The 14,845-nt window shown below is 42.0% G+C and overlaps 1 pseudogene; it reads left to right on the forward strand.

Annotated features, from left to right (window-relative positions):
- The first annotated feature begins 4,312 nt into the window (after positions 1–4,312).
- Positions 4,313–5,221, forward strand: LOC148189448 (uncharacterized; annotated as a pseudogene).
- The last annotated feature ends 9,624 nt before the right edge of the window (positions 5,222–14,845 follow it).

The raw sequence follows: 14,845 nt of genomic DNA on the forward strand, positions 1-14,845 counted from the left end.
ACAACCGACATTCATACAATACAGAAAGAAAATGTACAACCTGGAGAGTGCACAGAAAGTGCACAGTTCTGAGTAGAAGCCTGTGTGTGCATGTACGTCACAGACATCCTCTGTCCTCCCCTCAAAATCAACATCCTGTGTGTCTGGAGGATGGGGAGTTGTGTCCGTTTGTTATTGAGGGACAGGAGGAAAATTTCATGGTCATATTTTACCTTTTGAGATGAGGAGAGGTCAAGTGCTGCCACAATAACAGATGTTTTTATTCATAAACACAATAGTGGTCAAGTGGAAAGGTCAAATATGTGAGATGAGGGTTTTCCTGCATAGTCGTCTCTTTATGTTTCTCTTTCTGACTTTACTGTTTGTAGGGTTTGGGAGTTACACTCATCTCCCAAACAACTGAAACAAGTGGTGACCACGATTCAAATGTGAAAAAACATACATAATAAAACCACAGAATGTCTCCATACTGCTCGTCTGAGGTAATCTAAGTGTACTGAAGCCCCGGCGTGCCAAGTTGATTTGAAAAACGTCACTGGCGTCATGATTTTAGCCTTGTTGTAGCCTGTAGCTCTTAGTGTGGGAGCCACATTACGTATGCACGCTTCTGTGGGACTGGTGAGAGCTCACAGTATCTGCAAGCCAGTCAATATGTTTACATGGTACCTGGAAGTCTTCCCTACGTACAATAGTTTTAAATCCAACAAAGGGACTTATTGCTTGCTGCTTATTCCACAAGTCTCTCTGGAGCTTAAAAAAATAGTAAAAACCACAAAATATCTCCATACTGCTGTCGAAAATAATTCAAATGTCCCGAAGCACTGGCGTGCCATGTTGTTTTGAAAAGTGTGACTTGCTTCATGTTTTTAGCCTTGTTGTAGCTTGTAGCTCCAGAGAAAAACCTGTAGAGTTAACAGCAAGCAACAAGTCCTTTTTTTGGATTTAAAAGTACTGTGTGTGGGGTAGACTTCCAGGTAGCATGTAAACACTGGTGTAAAGATACTGTGAGCTCTCGTTGGTCTAACATGAGCATCAATGCATGAACACAGCTCCCACACTAAGAGCTACAGGCTACAACACAGCTAAAAATATGACGCTAGTGATGTTTTTCAAAGAAACTTGGCACGTCGGGGCTTAAGGACACTTGGATTACTTTAGACAAGCAGTATGGAGACATTTTGTGGGTTTATTCTGTATATTCATAATGTCTGAATCCTGGTCACCATTTGCTTCAATTTTTTGGAGATGAGTGCAACGTCTTTTCCCTGTGAAACTCCGGCAGTGTTTTGTGGACTATAAAACTTCACCCGACTTTTCATCAGCAAGAGGGTGAGTAGATAATAGAATTTTCATTTTTGGGTGAACTATCCCTCTAACTCTTTATAACCTGAGCAAATTGGCTGGATTTCTTTCAAAAACCTGGAAAGAAGGCTATGAGAAACAAAAGAAGTAATGACCCAAAATTAGCAAGAAATGAGAAAAAGTACAAGAACATTACATGAAAAAAAAAGTTTAAAACCAAACGAGGAAATGACCTAACAAATGTGCTTATAAAATGCAATATTCTGTAACATAATTTCAAATATGTAATTATGATATTTATATTAATGATGATATATAATATAATAGTTTTCCCCTAGCTTTTTTTATTTTACCCTAGATATTTTCCATTGCTTAAAAAATAAAATAAATAAAAATATAAATATACTAATTTCATGAAATTTGTGACACATTTCTTACCAAGTTGCTCATTGCCTTTAGCCTTATGTTTTCCAAAGACATCGAACCACTTTGCTCAGGGTTCAGAGGGTTAAATACAAGTGAAAGGCATCTGAACACAGCACAAGAAAATTGTTGTCGCTAAAGGTTTCAAAGGGTTAATGTTTGTGAATTAATAGTTGCTCTGCATCTTCCTCAATCAGCAGTGAAAGTTAACGGGTCCCCGATGGTTTAGACTTTTGTCTTGCAGGAAGACTTTGTTCGGACCCAGAGGAAGTCGGTCTCACATCAGATGGAAGCATATAATAGCTTTGTGTGCGTCAGCGATGTAGCTGTTTTTCCTCCCTTGAGCTACAAGACATAGAGGTGATCAGGAAGGTGGCATCAGGGACCGACTTTACTGTGCCACATTACAGGATCACAAAATGTCTTTCATCTTTCACTTCACTGCTTTTTTTTAATTGTGCATGAAGGTGATCTGAGTTCTGATTGGTCACCAACCAAACTAACCTAATTTGGCTAGGGAGAGCAAAGACATTCGATGCTTGTCTTTTTGTCGATGCTGTGTTGTCTGTTGTTAGTTTAACCTGTTCTACAAAGAGTCAAATTTTTCCACTGTGGAAACACACTTTGCCATTACTTAACTTGCATCCCATTGTCAGTTTACTGTGCTGGCAGACTTTAATGTGTGTTTCTTCCTGAATTAGGGAGAGCACCCCTCTAATAAAGTGGTGTCAGCACATTTTCAAGCGATACACACACGGGTACATGCTGAACACAATATGCTCTTGTGTTGCCTTCAGACACCCTTTCACTGTTTTTTTGGATCCGTCAGCTGGATACTTTAGGGTATTCTGATTATTGATTTCACATGTTTTCTGTGATTTGTCTGTCATTTCATCATCAGGGTCACATGATGGCTGCCTGTCTAGAATCAGAATCAGAAAAAGATTTATTGCCAGGTATAGTTAACACAATACGAGGAATTTGTTCTGGTGTGTTGGTGCAACATAAATAAAGAAAAAGGTAGCCAGGGTCATACTTATATTGCATATGTTTTTAAAGCTCTGATAAAGACTGGTAGTGACTCGAAACATGTCGGCTTTTTAATGATTTAGCCACTATATTATAGGTTTTTGAATGTATTTCCTCCACATTTTTCACGTTTGGAGTGCCTGGATTTCCTTCCTGTTTAGCCTTTCACAAGTATTTAAATCTTAGAAACTTGAGCATAAAGGTCTAATTCTCTTGAGAAAGCGAGACTTTTAACAAGCTTTATCAAAACATGTTCACCAAGCACTTATTCCAGCACTATAGAAGACACCATACACCCCCCTACACGCACCACACGCACGCACGCACGCACACACACACACACACACACACACACACACACACACACACACACACACACACACACACACACACACACACACACACACACACACACACACACACACACACACACACACACACACACAAAATAAAATCTTCCCATCACAAAGCCTTTTCATAAACAGATTACCACTTGAGTCCCCATCATGCTGCAAACAGCCCTGTTTACACACCACATCTTTTGAAAAACACGGAAGTCATTGACAATGTTATAGTATTCATGCTCAGGCCTCAGGCGCACAGAGACTAGCCCCTTAAACAGTAACTCAGGTTCCACCAACCCGGAACCCTGCAACCTGTTACACCTCGTAAGCCAACTAGCCAGTTTGGCCTGGCCAAACAAGAATTTCATCAAAACATCTGTGTCCTTGGTCTGAGCAGAATACCTGGGCCCGAGTATGTACAGCCCCTCAGAGGAGGCCACCCCAATCTTCCGACAGACAGCAGACAGTAAAGACAGGAGGGACAGCAGACAACGACACTCAACCAACACATGATATACAGACTCGGACATGTTACAGAACACACAGCGCTCCCTCACATCATCATCCACTTCAGACGGAAAGCTGTTTGTTGCCAGGGCCCTGTGTAAGACCCTCCACTGTAGATCTCCTGACCTCTTATGTAGTGGGAGCTTATACAGCACCCTCCACCTTGGACCCTGCCATTGGCTGTCCCTCCAGGCAGCGCTGCCACTGATGTTCCCTGACCTCCTTCAATGCAGCAGAGTTCTTCACCTTCACCAGTGCTGCGGACAGAGCTTTCCCCCTTACACCCTCAAAGCAACCCAGGCTCGGAGAAGCAAAGGACAGCAGCTTTCCTTCTTCCTGCCAACCCTCTGGACCTGCTGCCAACCTCAGCACCGGGAAAAGTGGAGGCTGCTACCCCCTTGTCTGACTGAAGGAGTCCAGGGCTGACGGAGACAGCGGGCCCAACATGGCTGACAAGGACCCCTCCCAGGTCATGCTGACCAGCTCCCCGACCCCAAGTACACCCCAACACATTAAGCCCCTCCCTGTTCCACTCCAACCCCCGTGGTAGCTGTGGGATCTCTGACCGCCTCCAACCCCACCCAATAGCGCTCCAGTCTCTTCCCCCAGTTTACTTGAGTTGCAACAATTGCAGCAGCAGAGCGGCAAAGCTTTAACTACAGCCTGTACAGAGACTATTCCTCTTGTCTACCCACAAGATGTGAAAAATGCCAAAAGAAAAAGCCGGGACACTCTTTTCTGATCTATACAAGAGTGGAGATGTCAGAAATCTGATCTTCCTCACAGACCAGCCACTAGCATGGCACTCTGCTATCAGTGCCCACTACCCCTCTTTGAAGAAACAGCTGGAAACTCAAAATCCAAGAGGAAGAAGACCCAGAAACTGTCATGATGACAGTCAACATCTATAAGAAAGGGACTGCCATGGTGCAAGGGCACCTTTAACAATTTGAGCGGGACTTTGTCCTTATAAAGGAAAGGGCCGAACAGGAGAAGTCATCCCCCCCTGTCAACACCCACAGCCCACCAGACACAGCACCCCCACTCCCAGCTGTCCCACTACTGGGCAGCCACCCAGGAATGGGCCCATCTGCACAGAACTGGACCAGCGCCTCCAGCTGTACCTCACCATCAATGAAATGAAGGTGGAATTCACAGAGCTGGAGAGATGACTTGTACAGATGAGAGAGCTGGTCAGCCAACAAACAAACCAGGATACCACAGTGCAGCAAGACACCTCTATCACCAGCTCTGCGCTGACCGAGCTGAAGCAGGACAGAGACAGCTACAGGAGAGAGCTGACCAGCCTGAGGACTGAGATAAGAGAGCTGCAACAGGACAGGGAGATCAACATGGCAAAGGTGACAGCTCTACCAGAGCAGGTGAGAGAGCTGAGAGGAGAGAAAAAAAGATACAGGAGAGAACACACTAACCTGTCAGAAGAGCTTCGGGAGAGAGACAGAGATCTACAGGCCCTGAAAGAGCAGCTGGATTCACATCCAGTCTACAACCAAGACCCTGAAGCACCCACTGAGAGCAACCAAGACTCAACAAATCAAACAGCATCCCTCTGCCCCCAGCTCTACCTCTGGCTCCCAAACCAACACCCCACCTAGCTTTCCACCCATTCCACAGGTCAAAACCACCCCTCATCCATCCAGACCAGCACAGCAGAGAAAGAAGCTGGACATTGTCATCCTCACAGACTCCAATGGCAAACTCATAAATGAGAAAAAAAATTCCTGTAAAGTGGCTGAAATCTGGTGTCCAAACACCAAACATGTCATGGACCTGCTGTCAGAGAAGCGTCTGGGAACCCCAAGCCACATAATCATCCACACTGGCACCAACTACCTGAGGAGCCAGCAGGAGAGAGCATCGGAAAGTGATAGAGAAAGCCTTCACCACCTTCCCCAACGGCAGAGTGGTCATGTCAACCCTGCTCCCCAGAAAAGACTTTCACCCCAACACCATCCACTGGATCAACAGCAACATGTCCAGAGACTGTGTCCTGAGACCCAATGTCCAGCTTGTCACATGGGCTACAGAGAGATAGTGTTCCCATCCACCAAACTGAAGGGAGTAACTCAAGGCAGGGATTCAGGAGGAATGCTGATTTGGTTCAAGACAAACCTTGTACACTCAATAGAATTCATCCAAAAAAGCAAATTTGCAATTTGGCTAAAAATAAAAAGAGAAGCTGTTGCCACAGATAGAGACGTCTTCATTTGTACAGCATTTGTCCCCCCTGTTAGAATCACTTTATTATAATGAAAATAGTTTCATCATTTTCGAAGACGAGATCAGTCACTACCAGGCCTAAGGAAAGGTACTGATCTGTGGGGACCTTAATGCCAGGACTGCTATATAAGCAGATTCTATTAACCCACAGGGAGACAAACATATAACTGACCAGATCAGCATCTCCCTGCATTTACATCCCCACAGAAAACTTTGACAAAACTGTCAACAACTATTGCAGCTATGTTGAGGGGACTCCTTTGGTCATTACACACACAGCTCTCTTCTTGGCAATAGCAGAGTGCATTATAGCATTACAGACCTAGGCCCCTTCTATCTGAGAGCATTCACAGTCAGCCCTCTAACACCCCCATCTGATCATAGTAAAATTACACTCTACATTAAAAAGACAGTGACAAGACTAAACTGGAATGAACCCAAATGCATGACACCAGATATCAAAAGTCAAAAAACACTTTATTAAATAAGGCAGCAAAAAGTGTCTTACAAAAACAAATGCAAAACACAAAATCAGCCCGAAGAGGAAAAGTAACAACAAAAATACTCAGAGATAAGGAAACAAAGTATCAACATAAATTCACTCAAATGAGGTTGCAGGAAAACTAGAGATCAACAAAGTATCAACAAATATTCACTCTTAGGAGGTAACGGAAAACGTGAATCCAACAAAGTATCAAAATAAAATAGGTTTCAAACCTGAACAATACAAAAACTTGAGCAACAACAAGACTTGGCATGAATACGATGCTGGTTCACTGGCTGACGAGACAAGACAAACTGGCAAAGGACAAAGCGAGATGGAGACTATATATACACAAGGTAAGGAGAAACAGGTGGAGACAATCAGGGCGGGGCCGACAATCACAACAGCGGGAAAACACACAAAGGGAGGAAGTAAGGTGACCTGAAACGAGAGGAGAGTTAGGATTTCAAAATAAAACAGGAAATCACAAGACAACATGGACACAAGACAAAAAACAACTTAACACACTTTCCTTGACATGACAGACAGTAACAAACCCTCATGTAACGAAGCCCAGTAAACTAAACTACACAAAACAACCTTACAGATGGACAAATAACAGCACGGACAACTACCAGAAAGCAATCAGACATCAGACAATTCAGTCTCAGTTAGACTATTTTATTTCCACATCATATCCCCACAGTAACAACAGTCTGAATCAGGCTGTACGGGATATTAACCACGTATTTGACAATGCTGCACATTTATCCCATCTGAAAAAGTCTCAGCATCACAAATCCAAAAAGTCAACCAGTGAAAAGTAGCTTGAGACAGACTGCAGACATCTGAGAAAAACACTCTGAAATGTATCACATCATAAACACAGACAACCTGACAATCCTGAGCTCCACCTCCAATATTGGGAAATGCTGAAATTATACCGAGAACACTCAGAGCTAAAAGGGAGCAGCATGAGCAACATCAACTTGCTACAACTGAAGAGTCTACTGTCTCCAATAATTTATAGAAAAAATGGCACACTTTCAACAAACCACACGAAGAAGAATTGGCTATTCAAAATGGTGAAATGTGGAAAAAACACTTTGAAAACCTTTATAGTACTACTAACACTGGATTCTGCTCAAAATAATCTCCTCAACAAATTACAAATTTGAATTAAAATTTAGAATCAGTCGTTTGTGGACAACCAGAACCCTTTAGACTACCAAATTACTGAAGAGGAGCTCCTGTCTAAAATCCATGTACTACAGCTAAAAAAGGCCAGTGGTCCTGATGGTATCCTAAATGAAATGCGGAAATTTAGCAACCACAAGCTCAAAACTGCTATCTATGATATAATTAAAACAATAACGATAAATAATAAATGTGCTGTGAAAATCAGTAATATGGAAAGAGATTTCTTCCCCCAAAGTAGAAAGGTGAAACAGGGCTGCAGTCTCAGCACCACCCTGTTTAATATTTATATTGATGATATGGCAAAATCACTAGAACAATCAGATATCCCCGGCCTCACCCTCTCTGACTCAGAGATTAAATGCCTGCTCTTTGCAGATGATCTCATATTGCTGGCTCCATCTAAAGAGGGCTTACAACAGCAACTGGGTCATCTGCAAAACTTCTGTCAGGACTTTGAAAAATGGGACAAACACCCAATTGAAACCCTACACACTGAGTTCTGTAAGAGCATCCTCAAAGTCCTCAGGAACACGCCCAACAATGGCTGCAGGGCTGAACTATGACAATTTCCCTTTTTAATTCTGATTTCAAAAAGAGCCATCAAGTTCTACAAACACCTACAAGCAAGCGAGCCCAACTCCTACCACCACAAAGCTCTTCACTGCCAAGAGGAGAACATAGAGAAGAGTCTCCTCAGCCAGCTGGTGCTGAGGCTCTCCTCCAATCTGGCCCAACCAAATTAGAGCTAAAGAAACAGAACATTACATTAACTATTGGACATCCATCACAAACACTCAAAGCAAACTTCGGTGCTATTTGTCTCTAAACAGACAATACACGGTGGCCGAGTGTCTGAGCAGTGTGACTGATCAGAAACTGAGAAAGACATTGACTCTGTACAGACTCAGTGGTCACAGCTTGGCTATAGAGAGCAGCAGACACAGGCAGACCTGACTGCCGAGTGAGGACAGGCTGTTTCCCCTCTGTCCACAGGGAGAGGTGGAGACAGAGACACATTTCCTGCTACACTGTAGCACATATGATGATATTAGAACAAAGTCTTCACGCAATTTAAATGTAAATGCCAAGGATTTGATGCTCTCGCTAAGCAGACAAAAATACAGTATATAGAAGAAGCAGCGAGGTACAGAATGTTGGTGCATGTCACAGCCTACAGGACAACCTGAACAACAACCTGAACAACAACCTGAACAACAACCTGATACGACATTTATACTTCATTTCTCCTGCACATCTCACTTTTGGTTTGAATTTTTTTTTGTTACGTCTATATACAGTAGACAAACCACACACACACACGTAAAAATGTTCTTGCTCTTTTTTATTCATGCATCTATTTTTTTATCCAATGGGTTGCTGTTCATTTAAATAATATTCTTGATTTTTTCCCCTTATATTTATTTAATTGAATTGAATTGAGAGAGAGGGAGAGAGAGAGAGAGATTCTAAAATTACTTTTCCAAAAAGGGAGAAATGCTCCAAAACTACATTTATGAACAGTAGAATTATATATTCAAAATATGCTAGAGAATATATAATATATAATTTCAGGTAATTTTCTTCTTACATTTTACTAATTTTTTGCTAATTTTTGGGTAATTTCTTGTTAAGTTGCTCATGACTTTCCTCCCATGTTCATTAAAGAAATCAAACTGATTTGCTCAGATTTCAAAGGGCTCAATCATCACAATCATCATGATTTCAATTGTAATCTGGATTACTGATAGAATATCAATACAGGCAGATAACAATGCAAAATTCCCATTTCTACCAGAAACGGTTCACTCGCATTCAGTGTCCTAGCAGGACATTTACACCATGTGGTTGACTCATCTGAACACTCTATTAAGACCCGAATGCAGGTTTTTAAATCACACACACACACACACACACACACAAAGAGAGAAAGAGTGTATTTTACTAAAGCTTCCACTAGATGGCGCCACTTCTTCTTGGCCTTTTCTTGGCTGACGCTCAGCCCAGTGTCTTTGACTCTTTTTTTTTTTTTACTCAGTGGGCACTTGTGCTCAAAGAAATGTACTCTGTCATGAGAGAAGTTCTGTAATTATGAGTAATATTAGGTATTTCTAGCATTAGAGGTACCTCTTAGATTTATTCATCTTATCCACCTCTGTGCAACTGCTGCACAAAGGTGGAAAATAAAATTGACATACGTTCACTCAAGCATTACTGCAGATGCAGTTTTTTTGCAGGAACTTGTTGGCTACAATGATTCATTTTAATATGCATTTAACAAAGCATTGTTACTGATGCCTAATGCCTACAGATGCCAGAAGACATTTTCTGACAACTCATTTGATCAAATTAGTAAACTGCTCACTAAAAACGACTTCCCTCACCACTTCAAATGAATAATCCTTGTTCTGTATTCAAAAAGGTATCTGAAGCTAATGAATCTTTATCAGTCCCTGTCTGACAAATCGTGTACAAAATTTCCTTTGTGTTTATGTCCCTCCACTGCAGCCTGACTAGGAAATGCTGAATGAAGAAACACAAACAGGGAATTTGATACTTCTGCTGTCATTTTGGAAGAAACTCACTTGATTTTATTAAAATAGTGAAGCATTGTGTTTGCTCCAGATAAACGTTGGAATATTTTTAAACACAGAGGGAGAACTCTGGAGGAGTGTTTCAGTGCTCCTGCAGGTGCCTGGCTGCTGTTTTACAGACTCAGTGAAAAATGTGCACGCTTCTGTCTCAACAGGTGCTGCCACAGGTTGACGGGTCACCAGGAAAACTACTTTGTTACTCTAAAACTACTCTGTTTATGTGCCATATATTAGTATATGCTATCAGAGTTGGAGTTCCGGTGTGCTCTGGCACCACTACATACTGGGTATTGTTCTTTTACTTTGAGTATATATAATGTGACAGAGTGCATAACACAGCATCAAAATAGAGCTTGTTGATCAAAAAAAGTGCTAGTGGAGGATAAAATTCTACAAACATTCTAAATCCCACAAATGTCTTTAAATCCTAGAAATGTAGCAAAATCCTAGAATTGTCCTAAAATCATAGAAACCTCCCTAAAATCAAAGAAATGTTCTGAAATCCTAGAAACGTGCCAAAATCCTTCATTCTAAAATCCTAGAAACATCCTAAAGTCCTATAAATGTCCTAAAATTCTAGAATAATGTGTGGAGCTGCTGTAAAAAGTTGAGTATCCCAGATACTCAACTTGCCAAATTGAATATACCCTGCAATTTTACCTGTCTGAACACAGGAGCTTCTGAGGCCTGAAAGAATTAGGAATTGAAGTTTGCGAGGTAACTTCAGGGTAAACTTTGCATTTTCAGTACCACAAAGCTAGTTCTCTTTTTACCGAGATAAATCACATAGGCTGAACAGCTAACCTGCTTCTGAGTAATTGTCCTGATATGGACCAATGTCCAGAGTGACAGGCAACAAAAGCTTATATATTTGTATAGGTCAGTAGCTCTATTATATTGTTTTATGCTTTCTATTTCCACCACTTTTAAAACAGAGCTTCAAACAAACTGAGAGATAGTTTACAACACCAAACACATGATGATTATTTTAGCTGCATTTGCAGTTTTTTTTATGCCCAAAAATATTTTACTTTTCTGATTCATCACTGCAGCTCAGTATAAGTGCCTTGAGTAAAATGCATGAAGTGTTCCTCCCATAGGATATGGTCCAGGGCTGCTGGAAATTTGAAAATCCAAAGATAATTTCAATCCTTTAAGTTTTTAAAGACTGTGATAAATGGTTTAAAGAATGGTGTGATTTTGGCAATTTTTATTTTGGCAGGCCCGTGGGCTTCAATCTCGACAGAAATACGCCGTTTGATTCGTGGGGCATTCGAGGACACACACACACACACACACACACACACACACACACACACACACACACACACACACACACACACACACACACAGCCACTTATACACACACTTTCCCCTAAACCCTCCTGAGCTACCCATTAATCAATAATTCTTCTTTTTCGCTCCTCTCTCTCTAAGCTCGGCACAAACCTTTTCCTGCTGCTGAATTCTTCCAAATCACTTCATTCACCCATCCCAGTCCACGCACACACACACACAGGGAAGCCGCCCCTCACCCTCTCTCCCAGGATGATTCGAGTCCATTCCCATTGAGCTGCATTAGCATACAGATGTTCGGCTGAAAAGGGAAAGCAGGGGAACACAAAGGGCCTGCATGACCAGGAGGGGAGGGAGGGGTCGAGGGGCTGCACAGGGATGGCCCTTGGCCTCTTTAGGGTCTTACAGGCACACACATTCATACACAAGCACACACAACTACGGGTATTGAATGGTAAGTAGCCATGGGGGTTGTGGGAGTCTGCTCCTGCTTCACGCCACTGTTATTCATTCACCAGAGGGAAATCCTTGGCCGGCCCACAGCTGAATGCCACCACACACACACACACACACACACACACACACACACACACACACACACACACACACACACACACACACACACACACACACACACACACACACACGGCTCCAACCCTCTTTAGGATTTTTCTGGCCAAAATACTTGCTGTCAGTTGTTTCTCAAATACAAAACACAAACAGTATAGTAGAAGTTTCCAGTATCTCCAGTATGAGATTTCTAATATAAGTTATTGGTGAGATTTGGAATAGTTGGTATAATAAACTTGAAAGTTGATTTTCTGTTACTCCAGCACTAAAACATTGGAAAGTTGGATTTAGTTGTTGATTATTGTTAGCGCTTTTATTTTAAGTCCTGTACGTTATTTTGACAACAGGTTCCTGTCAGATATCAATAAAGTTTTGAGGTATTTGTGAATGAAGTTACATTCTTGGACACTACATCTAATGAGAAAATATAACACTTTTTAGTCCATTATCAGCCTAATGTCCAGAAGAAAGTGTTGGCATTGTACGTTTCTTCAAATTCTGGATATGTTACACAATTTGTATGTGTCATATCAACATTTCTAAAGTGGCACAGTTCAGGAGCTGCTTTTGTCATCTGGAGATGAAGGGGATGCCGTACATCAGCCAAGCTGCAGACCATCGTTAGATACCAACAAACAACAAAACTGGCTGTGATTTAGTGAGGCATTGTTGTGTTTCCTACAGTGTTTTAGCCACCAAATGTATTTTTTGGTTTTTTCAACCAACCATTAGTGTTTATCCAGTGGCTTTTTAGTCACCAAATGTGAGAACTTGGTGACACATAACTTTTTTTCTTGCAGCTTTTAAGGCACCAAACAATGTGTTTTTTATGATCAATTGCTGTTTTTCCAGCAGGTTATCAGCCCCCAAACATGCATGTTTTTTGTTACTTGTCCCTGTGTTTTACGGGGTGGACAGTGTCACAAAATGCAATTATTTCTTTACTCGAGGTGTGTTTTTGGTATATATATATATTGTGCGACACATATCTGTGGTTTGCAGAAATGAACAATGCCAACATTTATTTTTCTGGTGGTTGGATTGCCATCATATTTATTTTAGATAGGGTTTGGCATGAGAAGATCAGTTTATAAATAGTGTAGATGAAACATTCCCACATCATATGAAATTAGCTCCACCAGCACCAGTTACACCAATAAAATTGTGTGTTTTATACAGCCAACACACACACACACACACACACACACACACACACACACACACACACACACACACACACACACACAGGGGAGGACGTCAACTTCTGCTCCACTTTGTGTGAATAGATGGAAATCAGTCACAAGTATCTCTGTGCCCCATTGTGTGCTGGGAAGTCTTTGTTTGAGCATCTGTTGCCCAAACATTCTCCTCAGTGTCACTCACTCTAAATTGGTCTGTTCAGACGAGTTGCAACAAAACTCACGCCTCTTCCCACACAACACAACACACACACACACACGCACACACACACACACACACACACACACACACACACACACACACACACGCACACACACATTGAGGGGAGGGCTGATGGGAGATTCCCTAAACGCAACTAAGAGAAAGAGTTAATCTTTGTTCCTTTTGTGCGTCAGTGAGACACAGATGATTGTAAAGGCTCTAGAAGCAGTGGCAGCAGTTTGAAGTGATGCTCGTGGGAACGCTTTGCCCAGACTGAACATTTGTGTTGTTCCATCATGTAACAACTAAGATTTCCTAACTTTCACAGCACTTACAAGGAATATGACTCTTGTTGCTCACATTTTACACAAATAAAACATCCAAAACAAATACTGCAGATCTGAGCCAGTTATAGAAGAGAAAACTTAGCAAGTCCACAAACAAATTAAGTTTGCACTGATATCACAGCCTGTTATTGCTCTGAAATCATCAAACATGTCCACTCTGTCAGTGGTTTTGGCATAGTGTGTGGCATAGTATGACCCAAAAAAGTCACCCTCCACATCCAACCATGCTTGGACAGAACCAGTGGCATTGTCATTGTAAGCTGCTGGACTGCAAGATGGCATCGGGTGCATCCACATAAGAAGCGCAAGGTTGGCTTCACTTTACAACGTGGCTGGACATGGTCGCGTGCGCATGAAACACTGTAGGACGGCATCAGGTAATAACGCTGCTGGTAATAATGTTATATGATGGTATAACTGCCTTTTCAACTATGCTCATCTGATTATTTCCCTCTGAGTCATCAGACATGATCTTGCAGAACACTGAAAGAGTTAAGTGTTTTTCATAATGCTAGGACACACAAAACCGACATCAGAGCACTGGAGGTGATAAAAGCCCCCTGCTGCGTCACCCCATGTTGCCTCATCTCAGCCAAAAAGTTGCACATGAACATAGGGGAAAGACTGCCAACCAACACATATGTTCTGCACCTGAGTGATAGGAAATACTCCTCCATACCAGCAGGCAGCGGTTGTATGTATTCATCATTCAAAAAAGGAAATTGGAAGACCATCTCAACACTAATTAGTCAGTTAGCACATTCAACAACACAATCCAGTGTTGAAAGAACAAAACATATTTACCAACAACACAAACCATCAGGAAACATTTCTGTCATAGAGTTCTGCAGCTAAAGAAAAATGTTCTTATCTCACATAACACGTTTGTTTTGGTCTCAATCCCTCTTGACTTTGGCTGTTTGTGTACATTCCTCACTTCCGTTTCTCTTCTCATGGGCTAAGCCGAACGGCTGGTCAGAGTGATTTCATTGACCGTTGGGCTCCGCCGCCGCCGATTCAACATGCTGACGATGGTCGAGTGTCAATGGTGCAGGACACACCACAGAGATAAAGGACCATGGACGCTCATCAACGGCCCAAGTTCCACCA

This window comes from Plectropomus leopardus, chromosome 6, assembly GCF_026936395.1.
Source record: "Plectropomus leopardus strain MGB_pleo_1.0 chromosome 6, ASM2693639v1, whole genome shotgun sequence".
Classification (NCBI taxonomy): Eukaryota; Metazoa; Chordata; class Actinopteri; order Perciformes; family Serranidae; genus Plectropomus; species Plectropomus leopardus.